Consider the following 17,223-nt stretch of genomic DNA (forward strand, 5'->3'; position numbering starts at 1 on the left):
TAAGGCATGGATTTCAAAAAGTTCATGTAATATATCGCGAAATAAAAACAGTTCGTTCATTGCGGGTGCACTTGTTTTTTTTGCACTGCATGATTCAGCACTTGAATTCTTTCTGTTTATGCAACATATATGAGTGTACAGCGGGCTCATGAGCATTATTGATCTACAAGCGTAATGCATAAGTGCAGATGAAAAGCAACATTTGCACATGCATAAATACATTCAAACTTTTTTGCTACCTTATGTAAACAAAAGTGTAAACTAAATTGTAGATAGCAGATAGCTATGGACTTATGGCCTTATGCACTCTTTGTAGACATTTATAAATGTCTGTGTCTACAGACTGTCTATAGATGTATGAAAATTTATGTTTGTTGACAAATGTCTGTAGAATGTCATAGAAAAAAGTGTATATGATTATGTAGTTCTGTTTTTGTAGACTGGAGGCTAAGAATGTCTATAGGCAAATGTCTATAGGAAGTCTATAAACATTTGCGCACAGACATTTTCTAGACTTCCGTCTACAAAAGTAGAACTGTAAATAGTTCCATTTTTGCAGACTGAAGTCTATGGAACCTCTTTAGACAAATGTCCATGGATAGTCTATGGACGTTTGCTTATAGACATTTCGCAGACTGAAGTCTTTAGAATGTTTATAAACAAATGTCGATAGATATTCTATAGACATTTGTCTATGAACATCTTATAGAATTCAGTCTAAAAAGTAGAACTGTATACAGTTCTATTTTTATACAGTTCTACTTTTATAAACTGTAGTCTATAAAATGTCCATATATAGTCTATAGCCATTCTAACAACCTCAGTCTACAAAAATACTACTGTATGACCCTATACAGTTTTGTCTATAAACATTCAGCGGATATTTGTCGACAAACGTGAATTTTCAGTAATCTATAGACATTCTATAGACTCAGACTTTTTATAGCATAGCCTATAAAAAGTGTATGGCCCTAAGTCTATAGACTGTCTCTAGACTAGCTTAAAGAAATGTGTATAGACTGTCTATAGACTTTCTATAAAAATTTTTGTAAGGGGTCACTGCCCTGTTGCCTTTTAAGCAGCAGCACGCCCTGATCAGTGCTATGTTCGTAGGTACGTGGACAGTTTGGGAGCGCTGCAATCGTGGCACACAAGCGGGTATGTCACGCGGTATCTTTTTTGTGGGAATCTGCAGTAAGCTGCAAAACTCTAATACTTAGTGGATAGAATGTTAGAAATTGCCTAATGGGACGTTTTGTAAAGTGCTCTACATCTTTCTTATTTGAATATTTTGCCTAACTTTGTTGCTTCAGAAGTTGATCAATTAATATTGACTATATAATTCGGAAAAATACTAAAATAGCGTGACACACTACATGCAAAATTCAGCAACGTGCATTTGGTCGCGTCGTTTTATAGTGTATCGGCATATTTTCAAATTCTGACGAAGTTTAGCTCAAACACCCTGTATAAGAAACAATACACGTGAAAGAAAGAAAAAGGGGTAAGGCGTGCACACACGTTCACTAGAGAAGTGGACAAAACGAACGCCACTTAATTCGATTGTGTGCGTGTCTCTATGCCTTACCCTTATCTGTATTATGAACCCTTAGCAACTAGCTAAGCTTTCTGTCGTTCAAAGAGAGAAACTAGTTTTCCAAGAATTGCACCAACTTTTCTCGTAAAACCTTGTGGCAACCATACATGCCTCTGTCCTAAAGTCATATATATATATATATATATATATATATATATATATATATATATATATATACACTTATATGTGTGTGCGTGTGCGCGCGCAGGGCGTTTTACATAATTTAACATGTGAATGAACAAGTTTTGGAGCGACATGAAGAATTCCCGATGCAGCTTTCGTTTGCTGTATCGTGCCACATAAATATATATTTTCGAGCGTGAATGAAGCCCGCGAATGCACGCAAAGTGCCTCGAGAGGCTAGTCGCGCGGCAGTATTGCGTGCATTTGCGGGCTACTTTCACGCTCGCAAAAAACACTTTTATGTAGCACGTGTTGAGCAACAGAAGGTTGTAACGGCAGTTGTTCATGGTCGCTCAAAAAGTTTCTCATTGACACTATAAATCTAATTATAGTATTTGAGACGACAAAAATTAATTAGGAATAATTATTCATTTAGGCGGAATGAAAAAAAGATAATTTGAGTATCACCAAGGCGACAGCAAACAAAATCATCTTCGTTCTATCCAGCTATGTGGCATTCCCACATTTTTCAGCTCTGGCTAAAGTGAGCAGGGTCACCCGGTATAAGAGAACATGTGTAAATGAGAGAGTTTTTCAAGAAGTGCGTCAACTTTGCAAATAAAACCTTCCTGCAGCCATAAATACCTCTATCAAGAAGTGATATATGCAGGCAGTTTCACGTAACTTGCACCACAGACGTATCTACAAGGTAAACAGAGGGCGCCCAGCCAGCAACGTGAAGGAGGCACATCCCCTCCCCACTCTCTGACGTGGGGGAGGGGCCAACTCAGCTAATTTGAACTGCAGGTGTTTCTACATGGTGGCCAGGGGGCACTGTCCCCCTGCCCACTCGGTAGATACGGCTATGGTTCAAATAACATAAAACAACCCCCTGCATATATGAAATGGCGATGAAGTGATCAATAAAAGAACGTATATGTTCAAGTGTTCTTCACATATACTTCGAAACTCAATATTGCCTATCAAGATTCAATATTATTCAACAATAAGTTAACACTATTTTGTCAACGGCTTTATTGTTGTGAACACTGAACAAAGGCTCAGTAATACTCAATATATTTCAACAATGTATCAACAGAGTTTAGTCAACAACTTTATTGTTGGGAACTACTCAGCATTTCTCAACTATGTTGCAACATCTTTACCTCAGCGACCTATTTGTTCTGAACTACCTATCATCTTTATTGCAGAGTTGCTCTGTGCTTTCAATAAATGTTGAGTTTTTGTTGAAAGGCTATTGAGTCAAAATTCATCAACGATATGCCAACAACATTTCTATAGTCATTTCTATAAGGGGTATGAACTTCCCAAGGACGCCAGTTGCCATGGAATTGGGGCTTTACTTATTCAATGGAAACGTAATGCAAAGCGCGTAATTGCATGCGCCAGCCACCTCCTGTCACCCGCCGAGAGGAATTTTTCAATTTATGGACGAGAGAGCCTGGCGTAATTTTAGGCAGGTGTCCAATTCCGCCCCTACTCCGCACGTTCTCTGTGGTTACCGATCGCCAGGCATTATGCTGGCACTCCTCACTTAAAGACTCCACTGGGCGATTATGTACGTGGGTGCTACGGCTCCAAGGATATCCATTCGATTTTTATACAAGACAGGCCGTTTACACAATGACATCGATTGCAGCTTCCATCATCCTGACGGCCACCCTAAATATGATGCGCATGACATCGACTTTTGCGTCCTGGCCATTTTTGATCTGCACGACATCCGCACTGAGCGAAGGCTTCATGACTGCTTACGTGTTCTCATCGATTTCCTCAAATCTGGACATTCGGAGCACACGCTGCGCCTGTTCCTGTTCCGCGACGAGGCTGTCAGCCATCGCCGCTTACGCCCAGAATGACCGGAACATTTACTTATTGTACGACGCTATTTGCGGACATCAGATCTTGAGCAGTTGCATGACACACCTCCTGCAGGCCACCCCGGCGTTTTGCGTGCTAGCGATCACGTACGGCGCCGCTTGTACCGGCTAGGCCAGTACCGCTCTGTGCAACGCTACGTTGCAGCCTGTGTGCTCTGTCAGCGCCACAAAAAACCTGCTGTGCTGCCCGTTGAATGCCTTCACCTCATCGATGCACCCTCAGAACCATTCTTATGCGTCGGTCTTGATCTGCACCACGCGCATAACGCAGGCTTGTGAATGTGGCACCGAGGGTGACACGGCTTCGCAGGATTACACCCTCCTCGCACGAAATGCCTCACGCGCTACAGTGGAAGCGGGTGCTGCCTTTCGACCGCTCTTCTCCGTTGAAGCGCGCGAGTACCCAGCGTTCCAGCTCAATTGCTAAGATTGCATTCTGTGGGCATGGAAATGCGGTCAGCATGCGGACGTGCCAAGTGTTTGTTTTTCTGATGGAGCTGGTATCTGCATTCTCGTGCACGGCGTTATTACTCGCCGGTGCTTCCCAAGCATCGCCTGACCTGCCATCCATGCGCTTTTCTACCGATTATTCCGACAACTAGCGCTACCCCACACATCCGCCAGGAGGTTCCGTGGTTCCGTACCCTAATGCACTTTTTCCACATGACCTATCGCCAGCAACATCAAGCGTCCGCCTGCCTTTGAAAAATCTGGAACTCTCGACGTGCTTTGCCAGTGGGCATGGAAAGGCGGCCAGCAGGCGGGCTTGCCAAATGTTTGTTCTTCTGACGCAGGTTGGTCCCCGTCTCTCCTTAAACTGCAAACGCGCAAGCGATGTCAATATTCCGCTTGTTTCATACCAAATTCTGCTTTCTTGCATTGCCTGTGCATGCGTACATGTACCTAAACTTTTATTAATATGTGGTGACGTCGAATATGGTCACCGTGCCCCGTAAATCCGACCCTAATACACCTTGTTGAAAACGGTGACCAAGAAAATGAGCAAAAATGGTGCTGAGGTCACGTCAAAGAATAATGTAGTTCAAGAACATCAGATAAACCTACAGAAAGAACTGAATGACCTAAATGGTAGACTAGCAGCACCCCCTCCCCCCAGTCGAAGGAAATATTGAGTAAATTCCTAACATTACTGTGGATGACTTTGCCACTACAGTATCCACCATCCTGGGGACTGAGACAGCTACCCATTCTAGTCGGTTAGATGACGTTGAAGATAGGTCACGACACGAAAATCTCATTTTTCACTGTTTTTCTGACAAACTGTCCGGATCATGGGCTGATGCAGAAAAAAATCCTTCGTGAGCTCCTCTCGTCCACCCTAAACATACAGCTGTCTGATGAAGCAATTGTTCGCCCTCATAGGTTGGGTGAATACGTGCCAAAAAAGTGCCGCCCAATCATTGTGAAGGTTTTAAGCGCTAAGGTCAATCAAAGAGGAATTTTTTTTCAGCATGAAAGAAATGAAAACAAACCGGCATTCGTAATAAAGAGGATTTCTACCTTGCTACACGCACATCCCGTAAACGACTGCTAGAATTTGCAAAAAAAAAACACCGGAGAAGCGTATCCATATGGCCACAAGAGGTTATTTTTGAAGAACAAGTGCTATATGTATGTCGCGTCAATTGATAGCGTGTGCTATATATTTTCGAACAGTAGTTCACTTGTTGCGTAGAGTCATGACATTTTCACAGCTGCTTCAACTAACGCTCATTTGTCATAACTATAATGAAGGCCAAATAGTTCATCTAGTATTTTGTTTTTTCCAATGCTTGCACTGTTGTTAACAAGTGTGATTACATTTTTGATCTAATTGGCACGTGTAATACTGATGTTGTCGTACTTACAGAGACATGGTTATCGTTCAAAGTGTGTGATAGCGAAATATTTGAGTGTAAAATGGTGTTCAAGTTTTGGCGCTTTGATTGTGGCTGTAGATCAGGAGGAGGCGTTCTGATAGCTGTTTCCGATCACATTGTCTCTTATCATGTTCCCACTGAGTCACCATTAAAAATTGTTTGCGCATACGTGCGCATTACCCATGCGATAGAGTTTTTTGCGTTTCCTATCAGCCACCTAACGCTGGGTATAATTTATTTCATTTGCATGATGTTCTGAATACCATTATCGTTTGGTACTCTCGCGTACCCACTTTAATTTCAGGTCACTTTATTTCCTTAACATTGATTGGTTCGGTCCATTTCCCGTTCTCAAAGAGTCCTCAGCTAAAAGTGACGCGAGTGATGATGTGATTTCCACTTCGCTCAATTAGTCACTCGCCCAGCGAAGACTACTTCGTCCAGCGGTATCGTACTTGATCTTATTCTAACAACAGCTCTCGATGTCGTGCATTTATTGGTTTTTTGACAGGACTGGGCGACCTCTGTGCTATTAAATCTTCAATTAAAGCAACAACTAAAAGCCCTACCAGTGAACCAAATCCATAAGACGTTATAAGAAGACTGATTTTCAGTTATTAATAGTGAACTAGCAGGTTTCTATGAAGGCTGCATGCCCTGCTTTTATGTGCGCACTGTCGAGGAAAACTGATCCATGCTTAAAGAATCTAAGAATAAAATATACAGCTCAGCGGGTCATACGTCGCAATCTATGGTCACCTTGGTTTAATGTGTCCTTTAAACGCCTTCAGAATCTGAAAAGCGCTTTTTCGAAAAATAAAGTTCACGAATGGTCACGGTGACGGGAGCGCACATGAACATATCGCCCGCAGATATTAAAATGCGATTCAGGACGCGAAGAAGGCTTTCCTTGGCACTACTTTACCTGCTTTGTTAAATGAGAACCCCACAAAGTTCTGGAGACTTGTTAAGGGTGCACGTGAATACGTATTGTCAATAACTGACGACCGTGGCTTTACCGTTTCTCGTTCGCAGTAATCTTACGTATTCAACAAAATATTACATTTTCAACGAACATGAGCGTGCTGAGTTCCTGGCAGAATTTTTTGACGCGAACTTTCCTACAATAATTCCTGTAGTAATTGATTATGATGGCATCGTTGGCATTGTTAACAATTTAAAGATTTCGTCATCGTAGAGTGTTGATGGCATGAACGCAAAATTTCTGGAAAGTACGGTTGCTTACTTGTCCAGTCTTTTTTTTTACTTTTCGCTCAGTCTTTAAATTTTGGTGTGTTGCCTTGTGATTGGACGGTGGGCAAAGTGATGCCGTTGTTTAAATCTGGCAACACTCTATATGCGCTAAATTAGAGGCCAATATCATTGACCACTGGCCCTTGTAAGACCTTTGAACATGTCATTTATATTACCAGGTTAACTTTCTTGAAGCTAATTATTTTTTCAGATATCGTCAGCATGGTTTCTGGAAAACATTCGCCTGTGAAACTCAATTTCATTTACTGAAGAAGTATTAGTAGCTCTAGACTTGGGATACTAAATTCACTGTGCATTGTTACACTTCTCTGAAGCTCTTGACCTTGTCTACCATGAACTACTTTATCATAAGCTCACTACATTGAATCTTTGCCCCTAACATTCTTGCTTGGGTAGAAAACTTTTTGTTAAGCCGGCCGCGATTTCTATCTGCTAATGAGTACGAGTCTTCTACCTGTCCTCTCTTACCAGGAGTGCCCCAAGGTACTGTCCTTGGGTCCCTTCTTTTTCGCATTTACATAAACGATTTACCCGACTGTATTAACGCTACATTAGGCTTTTTGCACGTGACTGTGTTGTATATCGCGTGATTTCCTGTGAAAAAGACACATCACTACTACAGACTGTCCTTGACAATATTTCTGATTGGTGTAAGCCATTGAATATGAAACGGAACGCGACGAAATGCCAAGTAATGAAAATTTCTCGTAAACTTTCCACTAACGTTTGTAAGTATAACGTAAACAATGTCCCTGTCGAAGAAGTGACTACTTACAAATACCTAGCGGTCCACATTAACTCTAACCTGTCTTGGCAAGCAGACATTAATTCCCCGCAGGTGCGTCGGCGTCAGAAGGCGTTTGGTGTATTGCGACACCACGTACCTGAGCACATGAGTGTTGGCCGCTCCCATATTTAACCGTGCGTGGCTTAGCCGTGCCCGGAGAAAATCGGATCCTGGGGGCTGAGCCGACACTTAGTGTCAGGACCTTTAAGGCCCCTCAACAGAGGCAACACAACCCTTTGGCCTCGTCTTCACGTAGACGCCACCCCCGGACTGACCTACCCGGCGGAAATCGGTAGCTGCCTTTTACTGGCTCTCTCTCCCTCCAACCTTCGTCTTTCTCTCGCTATCTTTCCTGTCTTCTTCTGTATTCCCTTTACTTCCAATTTTTTCATGCAGCAAGAGTTAGCCTTGCGTGAATAGCCAACCTAGCTTATTTCATATTCACTTATTGTGGTCATGTACAACTGGCGTTTGCAGGCCGTGTTTCACAGGTCCTGCAGCGTTCCCTCGTAGGACTCCAGGGTGGGTGGCTAGCTTTACTGCCGAAATTACACTCTTTTATGGCTACTTCCTACGCGCCACTACCTGATCGTTCCCAGAAAAGGGGGCGCGCCGATGATGTCTTAGAATTCTTGCCCGCCGAAAAGAAACTTTCCCTCGTTTCCACGTAGTCCACACCGAACAACCAGACAAACCCGTGCGAAAAATCTCACCATTCCTCGTGTCTAAGTCTGTCGCCCAAGTTTTTGGTACAAGTTATAAAGCATTCAGGAGGGCAAGCCGTGATCTTGTCTTGGAGCTCCGGAGCCAGAAACAGTATGAAAAGCTACCCAATCTAGTATCATTTGGGGGCGCCCAAGTAACCGTAACTCCACATCGTACTATGAGTACCACCCGTGTAGTAGTCTCCGACGATGATCACTTGCGATTGACTGAACCTGAACTCCTGGAGAGCTTCAGTGAGCAGAAAATCATCGACGTCAAATTAATTAGGATGAGGCGTAACAATAAGGAAATAAAGACCAAACACCTCATACTTAATTTGGCAGAAGTATTCTGCGCGAGTCCATCGAGGCCGGGTACATCAAAATTTGTGTTCGGCCATAAGTTCCTAATCCCCTGCGATGTTTTCAATACGACCGTTTCGCTCACAGTTTTACTCACAAATCCACGCGAACAATCTCACCAATCCTTGTGTTTAAGTCTCTCAACCAAGTTTTTGGTACAGGTTATAAAGCATTCTGGATGGCAAGCGGTGATCTCCTCTTGGAGCTCCGCTACCAGAAACAATATGAAAGCTACGCAACGTAGTATCATTTGGGAACGCCCAATAACTGTAACTCCGCATAGTACTATGAATACCACCCGTGGCGTAGTCTCAGGCGATGATCTCTTGCAGCTTGCTGAAGCTGAACTCTTGGAGGGCTTCAGTGAGCAGAACTTCATCAACATTCAACGAATTAAGATCAGACGGGGCAATAAGGAAATCAAGACCAAACATTTGACACTTACCTTCGGCACAAGTGTTCTGTCCGTGTCCATCGAGGCCGCGTATATCAAGCTTCGTGTTCGGCGATACGTTCCTAATCCCCTGGGATGCTTAAAATGCCAGCGTTTCGGCCACAGTTCGCAGAGCTACCGAGGCTGTCAAACCTGAGCGAAATGCAGTGCCCATGAGCACACCTCCGAATCTTGCGAGAACACTCTCCGCTGCGTAAACTATGTCCAGCGTCTCGCAAGAGGCGATGTACACAACGACCAGCCAGACGGCGCCACCAGTGCGTAAGGAGCGACGAGCATCTTTTGATCGCTCCAAAAACAAAACTACCGTCACTGCGCCTCCACAGTGCCCGTGATCTAATCCTCGTCTCTTAAACACACAGCACCCAACACATTTACCATAATGAAGACACAAGTACTACACTGGAACCTTATAGGTCTTCTTCATAACCTTTACGATATTAGAGAATTCCTATACAAACATAATCCAAGGTTGCTGTGTATTCAAGAGGCAGATCTGGAACCTACTAACACAAATTTTCTCAGTCACTACACAATCTATCGCAAGGAACGCAACGAGGCGAGCGTCTCGGCTGGGGGTGTAGCAACAGTTGTTGATAAGTCAGTAGCTTGTTATCATGTCGCCCTTGAGACGCCCCTTGAGGCAGTGTCAGTTCGGGGAATCGTTAAGAATAAATTAATCACAGTATGTTGCATATACCATACCCCCAAATTATCATCTCCGCAAAAGCGATTCTTTTAACCTATTTGATCAGCTTCCAGACCCCTACCGTATCGTAGGTGATTTTAATGCCCACACGTTGTGGGGGAGATTCGCGATGCGACGCGAGAGGACAACTGATTCAAAATTTTCTTCTGACCTATAGGGCCTGCCTGTTAAATAAGAAGGAGCCGACCTATTAAATCACACAACACAAGACATATTCATCGATAGATCCAGCAATAGGCTCTTCTACTGTTTTGCCTCATCTGGAATGGAATGTGATCAACAATTCTATTGGAAGTGACCACTTCCCTATAACTTTATCCTAATAACGCAGCATAACAACCATCCACCTGTTCCCATTTTGAAAATTAGCATTGGCTGACTGGGAGCAATTTAAAGAATTACCTCATTTAAGACCTGATTTTATTACCAACATTAGTATAGATGATGCTGTCGCATATTTTACGGCTTTTATTTGTGATGCTGCTGAAAAGCTTATGCCGCAAACGAACGGTGTTTCACCTAAAAGTAGTGTTTCCTGATGGAATGAAGACTATAGAGATGCGCTAAAGAGGCAGAATAAGGCATGGGGCATATTGCGCAGATCGCCGAATGCAGAAAATCTAATTGAATTTAAACACATAAAATCGCAGGGAAGGCGGATATGGCGTCAGGCGAAGAGAGAAAGCTGGGAGAGGTTCCTCTCAGGTGAAAATTCGTACACATAGGAGGCGAAAGTTAGGAATGGCGTAAGGAGGCTAAAAGGGCAGCAAATAAATCCGTTGCCTCTGATGAACGATCAGTGGAATAGCTTAGAAAATCAGTAATACTTTCTTGGCGAGCACTTTGAGCGTGTGTAGAGCTCAATCCACTATTCCCCATCCTTCCTTAAACTTAAAGAAATAGAAGAACGTAAGCCAATCATACGTAAATGCAGACACAGTTAACCGTATAACCGGCCTTTCAGTATTGCGAAGTTCAGAGCTGCCTTGAACACATGCAAAAGCTCTGCACCGAGACCTGACAGAGCCATGTATGGCATGATCAGAAACTTACGCACTGGCACACAAGTTACACTACTCGCACTTTCCAACATTACTTGGGCTACGGAATACGTCCCATCCACATGGAAAGAAGCGATTGTGGTTCCTGTTCTGAAGCAAGGAAAATACCCTTCTTTGGAGGCAAGTTATCGTCCGATAGTTCTTACAAACTGTCTTTGTAAGCTTTTTGAAAAAATGAGTAATCGCAGGTGCCTATACTTCCTTGATCTCAACAATATGCTCGATCCCTATCAGTGTGGCTTCAGAGAAGGGTGGTCGACAGCCGATCATCTTGTGCACATTGAACGATATATCCGCAATGCATTTGTACCACAACCGTTTTTTATATAGTGATTCCTTGATATGAAGAAGGCGTATGACACAACATGCCGTTACGGGATCTTGCGAGACTTGTCGGGAATCGGCCCCTGCGTAAAAATGCTGAAAATTATACAAAGCTATTTGTCGAATCGAGTGTGGTGTACCCCAGGGAGGCGTCAGTTGCACATTCTTTATCGTTAAGATAAACACAGTTCGTGCTTCTCTACCACCGGCCATTTTTTTTGTTCCGTCAACGTAGCCGAGATACAAATAGGTTTCAAATCTTGAAACCTTACAGTGTGTGAGAGACAGGTACAGCAGGGCTTAAACAAGGTATCCAAGTGGGCAGACCAAAATTGATTTAAAATCAACCCCTCCAAAAAAGCTCTTGTGTTCTCGTTACAAGAAAGACAGGCCTGGTTCCTGATCCTTGTGCAGAACTGGGCGGAGAACAAGTTCCTTTCAACAAAGAGCGCAAATTTCTAGGTGCTATACTTGACTCCAGGCTTACTTTTATTTTACACATAAAATGTATGAACGCACAATGTCTAAAAACTATGAATTTACTTAAAGTTCTATCCCATACAACTTGCGGTAGCGACAGAAAGCGTTTACTGAATCTTTACAGGAGCCTAGTTCTATCACTATTACATTCTGGTGCCGTAGTATATCACTCTGCCGCATCGAGCGCGCTAAAAATTTTAGACCCCGTTCATCTTCTAGGTATCCGCCTGGCCACTGGCGCCTTTAGAACAAGCCCTGTCGAAAGCCTATATATAGACTCAGATGAGTGGTCTCTCCATTTTCGGAGATCATGCATTAGATTCACCTATTTTCTCAAAGTGCGCTCTAATAAAGAACATCCGTGTGTCACAATCGCTAACGACTTGCCCTGTGAAACAGTTTTTCGTAATGGACCCTCTATGAGACTTACTTTGTCACTGCGTGCAAGAGAACTTAGCGAAGAAGTGGATGTCCCAGTTCTCGAACATCGCCTAATGCTTCCAGCTAAACGATTAGCGCCCTGGGACTTGCAGGTGACAGACTGTGATGTATCCTTTTTAGAGGTCACAAAGCACGCACCTGACATCGAAATTGCTATGCATTTCCGTGAACTTCTATCGAAGTACTCCTGCTCCGACTTGTATACAGACGCGTCAAAATCACATGCTGTTGTATCTTATGCTGCTGGTGGCCCCTGTTTTTCTAAATATGACCTATTGAACCCGCTAACAAGTATCTTAACTGCAGAAGCCTATGCAGTACTATCTGCTGTAAAACATATAAAGAAACTAAAATTTGACAGGGCAATCATATTCACAGACTCGTTAGGTCTTGTAAAAGCACTCATTTTTTTTACAAAAGCATACAAATCCGGTCTTCCACGAACTCTACTAGTTCTTATGCAATATTTATCTATCACACAGACGTCTAGTAATATGCTGGGTACCTGGCCATATAGGCATCGAGGGTAATGTACTAGCTGATAAAATAGCCACATCATTCCCATCACTAACCATTATTCCTACGACTGCTGTACCTGCGAAAGATCTAAAGCCTTTCTTACGAAAGAAACTGCGACAACACTGGCAACGCATGTGAAAAGCAGAAATGAATAATAAACTGCACGTAATAAAGCCACAGTTAGGTTTCTGGCCCTCCCCAACAAAATCACGGCGAACAGACGTCATATTCTGTCGTCTCAGAATAGGGCACACATTTAGTACCCACAATTTTCTGCTTACTGGAAATGAACCTCCAGCCTGTGGTACATGTAGTGAAAGGCAGACCGTCCTCTACGTCCTCTTGGAGTGTCGGAAAGCCGAATCTGAGAGAAGAAAACATTTTCCTCTTGCTTATCATAATTGCGTCCCTCGTCACCCGGTTTGTTTCTTGGTAAAGAAACATTTTTTAACACCAAAGCATTCCTCAATTTTTAAATGATGTTTTCCTACTTGTTATAGGCCCATTAAATTCGTAACGTATCCTCCCTCCAGAAAGTGCTGCTGTGATAGTTGCTTCGTATAGCACATGCCTCCAGGCCCTTGTGTCTGAAGGGCTCTGACGAAGCAGTGGTGCTCTAGCGAATTTAGCATCTTACATATTTTTTATATCGTATCATTATTTCGTAATGCACCTAATGCTCATAGTACATGTCATCTGTTATCGCCATAATCTTATTGCATGTACATTTCACGCATTTTACAGTGACTGTTCTTAGGCCCCTTTACAGCCACGTCGCATCAACTTTCTATAATCCATCACTCCACTGCGAAATCACTAACACTTCCGTAACGCTCTTTGGCCATACCTGGCACTTGCGCCAATGAAAAGCACCCATTAATTCATTCAGCCGCACAATAACTATATTGTCAGTAAGGCTAACCGCACGCTTAGGTACTTGCGGCGTAATTTTTCAATGCCCCTTCTGTTAAACTTCTTCATAAAACTTTTGTTCATTCCAAAGTAGAATATGCGTCAGCTGTGTGGGATCCCTTTACTAAAGGTCTTATTAGTCACCTTGAAGCTGTTAATAATCGCAGCGCACGCTTCATTTGTTTCCAACTACTCCCGTCTCTCCAGTCTTCCATCTATGAAAACAGCGTTAGGGCTTCCATCCCTTAAGCAGGAAAATAGCACGTCTCTCCTTATTCAGAAGATTGATTACAATAACCCTCGTCTTAAGCAAGAAATATTTCCCACCCTTCATTCATATCATCTCGTATTTAGGATCGTTATAAACTGTGTGTTCCTCGTTGTCACACTACCAACCACTTTCATTCATTCTTTTCTTTCATGAAACTTGTAATAATAGGAACCACTTGCCCACCTCCATTGTAATTTATTGCGGAACCCATTGACATTAAATATGCGCTTCAATAGATTACCTAATATTTGCTTGGTATCTTTTCTTCTGTTTATTGTTACTATTCCCTTTTGTAACGCTCCATGGGCCCTGAAGTTATTCAAACAAATAAAGAAATAAACGGGTCAGATGAGGCGAGAAAATCTCAAAATTGTCTATTAAAGCTAGAGCATTCTTTGCCACTCCAAAGGTCATGGGTAGACGCCCATAAGGTAGAAAAAGCGAGTAAGCAAAACTATGAAAAACAAAGTCACAGACGGTCCAAACAATGCTTACGCCGTAGTAGAGAAATCTCAGAATTTATTTATTGATTTATTTTTATACATTTATTTTCAAGTACCTTACAGGCCTTCGAGAAGACATTGTGTAAGGGGGAAATGCGGTAACGTAGTAGTATGGAATCCGGTAAAAGAAACATCAGTATGATGAAAGGAATATGCACGCAACATGGAAAATTAATACGATATTAGCAAATACAATATGTAGTGTTGTAACAATAAATGGTAAACACAATAATGCAATAAAATAATAACATTATAAACGTTTTCGCATTTATACAGAAGTAAGCATAGTACAAAATTAGAATCACTGAAATTCTTTTATTGACTTCTAGAAAATAACACAAAAGAAATTAAAACAAGGCAAAACGTGTTAGACGGTTGAAATGGCATATTGCTCGATTAGAAGATTGCAAAATACACTGTGTTTAGATTGGCAAGCGATGTTATCTGGTAGCGCATTCCATATACGGGTCGTACGAGGCAAAGCTGAAAAATTAAAAGAGCGTGTGTTGCGATAAATTCAGGTATAGCTGAACTGATTGTTCAGCCTTTGTGACGTTCCGGATGCTTTCTTTAGGTTTGATAAGGTTAGGCCAACTCTGTGAATGAATCTATGAAATAATAATAGAAGGGCAATATCACGGTGAGCTGTTAGTGCTTGCAACGAAAGATCGACTTTTATTTGGGTTGCACTTGACTGGTTACTATAGTTTTTCGAAATTTCTGTAGCTCTTTCATTGTGTGCTGCTCGTAGGTAGGTAATAAATTTTGCCTTTCAGTAAGCATTATTTGTTCTTTATATCACCACAGAAAAACCACAGCTCACCTAATTCGAAGGTCACAATTTCTAAATACGCATTTCTGAATAGCCAACTTTGCTCAGACGCGAAAAGCAAAACGCAGAGCCTAGTACTTCTTAATAACACATTTTATATTCTTTATCGCACTACCCGCCTCATCACGCTTACTTTTTTCTAAGTTCACTAGCTGCAAAGCATTCTTTTTTAGGGCCTTTCCATTGTGAAGTAGTTAAACTGCTTTCTTTTTTTTTTCTGCGAAATTGCCGCCACAAGATTTTATTCGGCAGGCTGGTAGTATTCCGTTGTCACGAAGGAACACGTTTGCGAGTCGACCGAGTGAAAAGATACGCTCAAGTGGGTTCGGCTGCCGTGATATTAACGACGTAGTTTTATGCGCAACGACCTTTTGATGGTATCGCGACTTCGTGGAAAGGAAGTTTAGTTCGGCAGCATGATTGTTCCGAAATGGATAGTCTCTTCTGCCTAATTTCAGAGTTTCTGTTTCGAAGTAACAAAGGACATTGCGTGGCACCGAGAAATCAGGTTCTCTGCTAGAGCTTGAAACACAAGCGGCATAGTTGTCCATTCCTAACGGCATATTAACGAATTTTAGAAATGACTTTCTAAATCTCGCTAGAGGTTGGCTATTTGACCTTAGAGCTTCTATGGTCTGCATTCTGAAAAAAACGCCGTTACCGGTTTCAGCGAAGCGCGATTCTCCTTGCTGCCACATGGGGCTGCACATGAGTCTCTGTTTGCGATTGCAGAGGGCACCACAAACGCAGCCTTCTCTAGATGATATGGAAATAGGAGAAGCTACGTCGAGCAGCTGCGGGATGTCGCCTCTGTGCCGTTTAAACGGATGTTCAATGCGAGTGTCGGTTAAAGCAGATGCGCCTGTCAGAAATAGGAATAACAAAGAAAGCGTTCGATGAATAAAATACCGGCGGTGGTTGCTCAGTAGCTCTGGCTTTGCGCTGCTAAAGACGAGTTCGCGGGATCAAATCCCGGCCGCGGCAGCGGCATTTCGATTGTGTAGAAATACAAGAACCCCCGTCTACCATGCAAAGGGTGCACGGTAAAGGACTTCAGGCGGTCGAAATGATCTGGAGTATTTCACTACAGCGTGCCTGATAAGGGTATCGTGTTTTTCGCACCTAAAACCCCTGAAAAATTTATGAATAAAAGAAAAGTGCGAAGTGTGGCGCCGGCGCGCCGACTATGGTGTCAGGCCTTGTCTAACATTTATCGCCTGTAACGGCGTTCACCGAGTGGTAATTGTTATCCGATTATCAGTCTATCAGGAGGCACGCACGAGGCACTCTATCAGGAGTCTATCCGACGCGCGGGGCTGGCTTGATGCGCGCTTTACTGCGACACGCTTGATAGGTGCGCTCAAAGGGGGTGGGGAGGGGTAGTTGAGCACGCGGTAACACATCTGGGCATACACTAGGCGGGACAGGAGAGCATCCCCCCTATTATATGAAAGCTCAGCCCTCGTTTATATGGGCATAAATACATATTGCAATAACTTTACGTCATACTGGCCCTCGGGACAGGAGCGCCAGGAGGCTCAACGCGCTAATGCGGGCGCTTCCCTAATATATAGTTCGCTCGCATCGCCTATGAGCATATTTTAAGTTGTTGCACGCCTCAAGCATAGGGAGGGAGACACTGCTCGGCCCGCTCAACCGTATTCCGGTGCACTTTAAATAGAGCCGCCCAAGTTGCCCCTTGTGAACCGGCGATTGGCTGGAAGCGCCCAAAAGTGCAGCGTTATAAGCTCGGTAATTCAGTGCGGGAGGCGCCGTCGCGCACTGTGCGGCATGTGAACGGCTGCACTGCTTTCCGGAGAAGGAATGCACTCACTGTTCCCAGCCACTGTTTACAGTACCGACGCGGAAGCCGTTCTGGCGCACTATGGCGCAACTAAAGATAATCTTTAAACAAGTAGTATTACTCAATTGTGATGTTCGCAACTCTGTCCGTTCTGCCGGTGTGCGCACTTTGAACGAAATATTTTTGAGTAACCTAAAAAATAACCGTATGCTGCAACACCAAACAAAGCGGCAAAAATAAACCTGTGCGCAATCGGACAGCAGAGGGGGACATCGTGGTCGCG

Source organism: Dermacentor variabilis, chromosome 8 (assembly GCF_050947875.1).
Source record: "Dermacentor variabilis isolate Ectoservices chromosome 8, ASM5094787v1, whole genome shotgun sequence".
In the NCBI taxonomy this organism is placed as follows: domain Eukaryota; kingdom Metazoa; phylum Arthropoda; class Arachnida; order Ixodida; family Ixodidae; genus Dermacentor; species Dermacentor variabilis.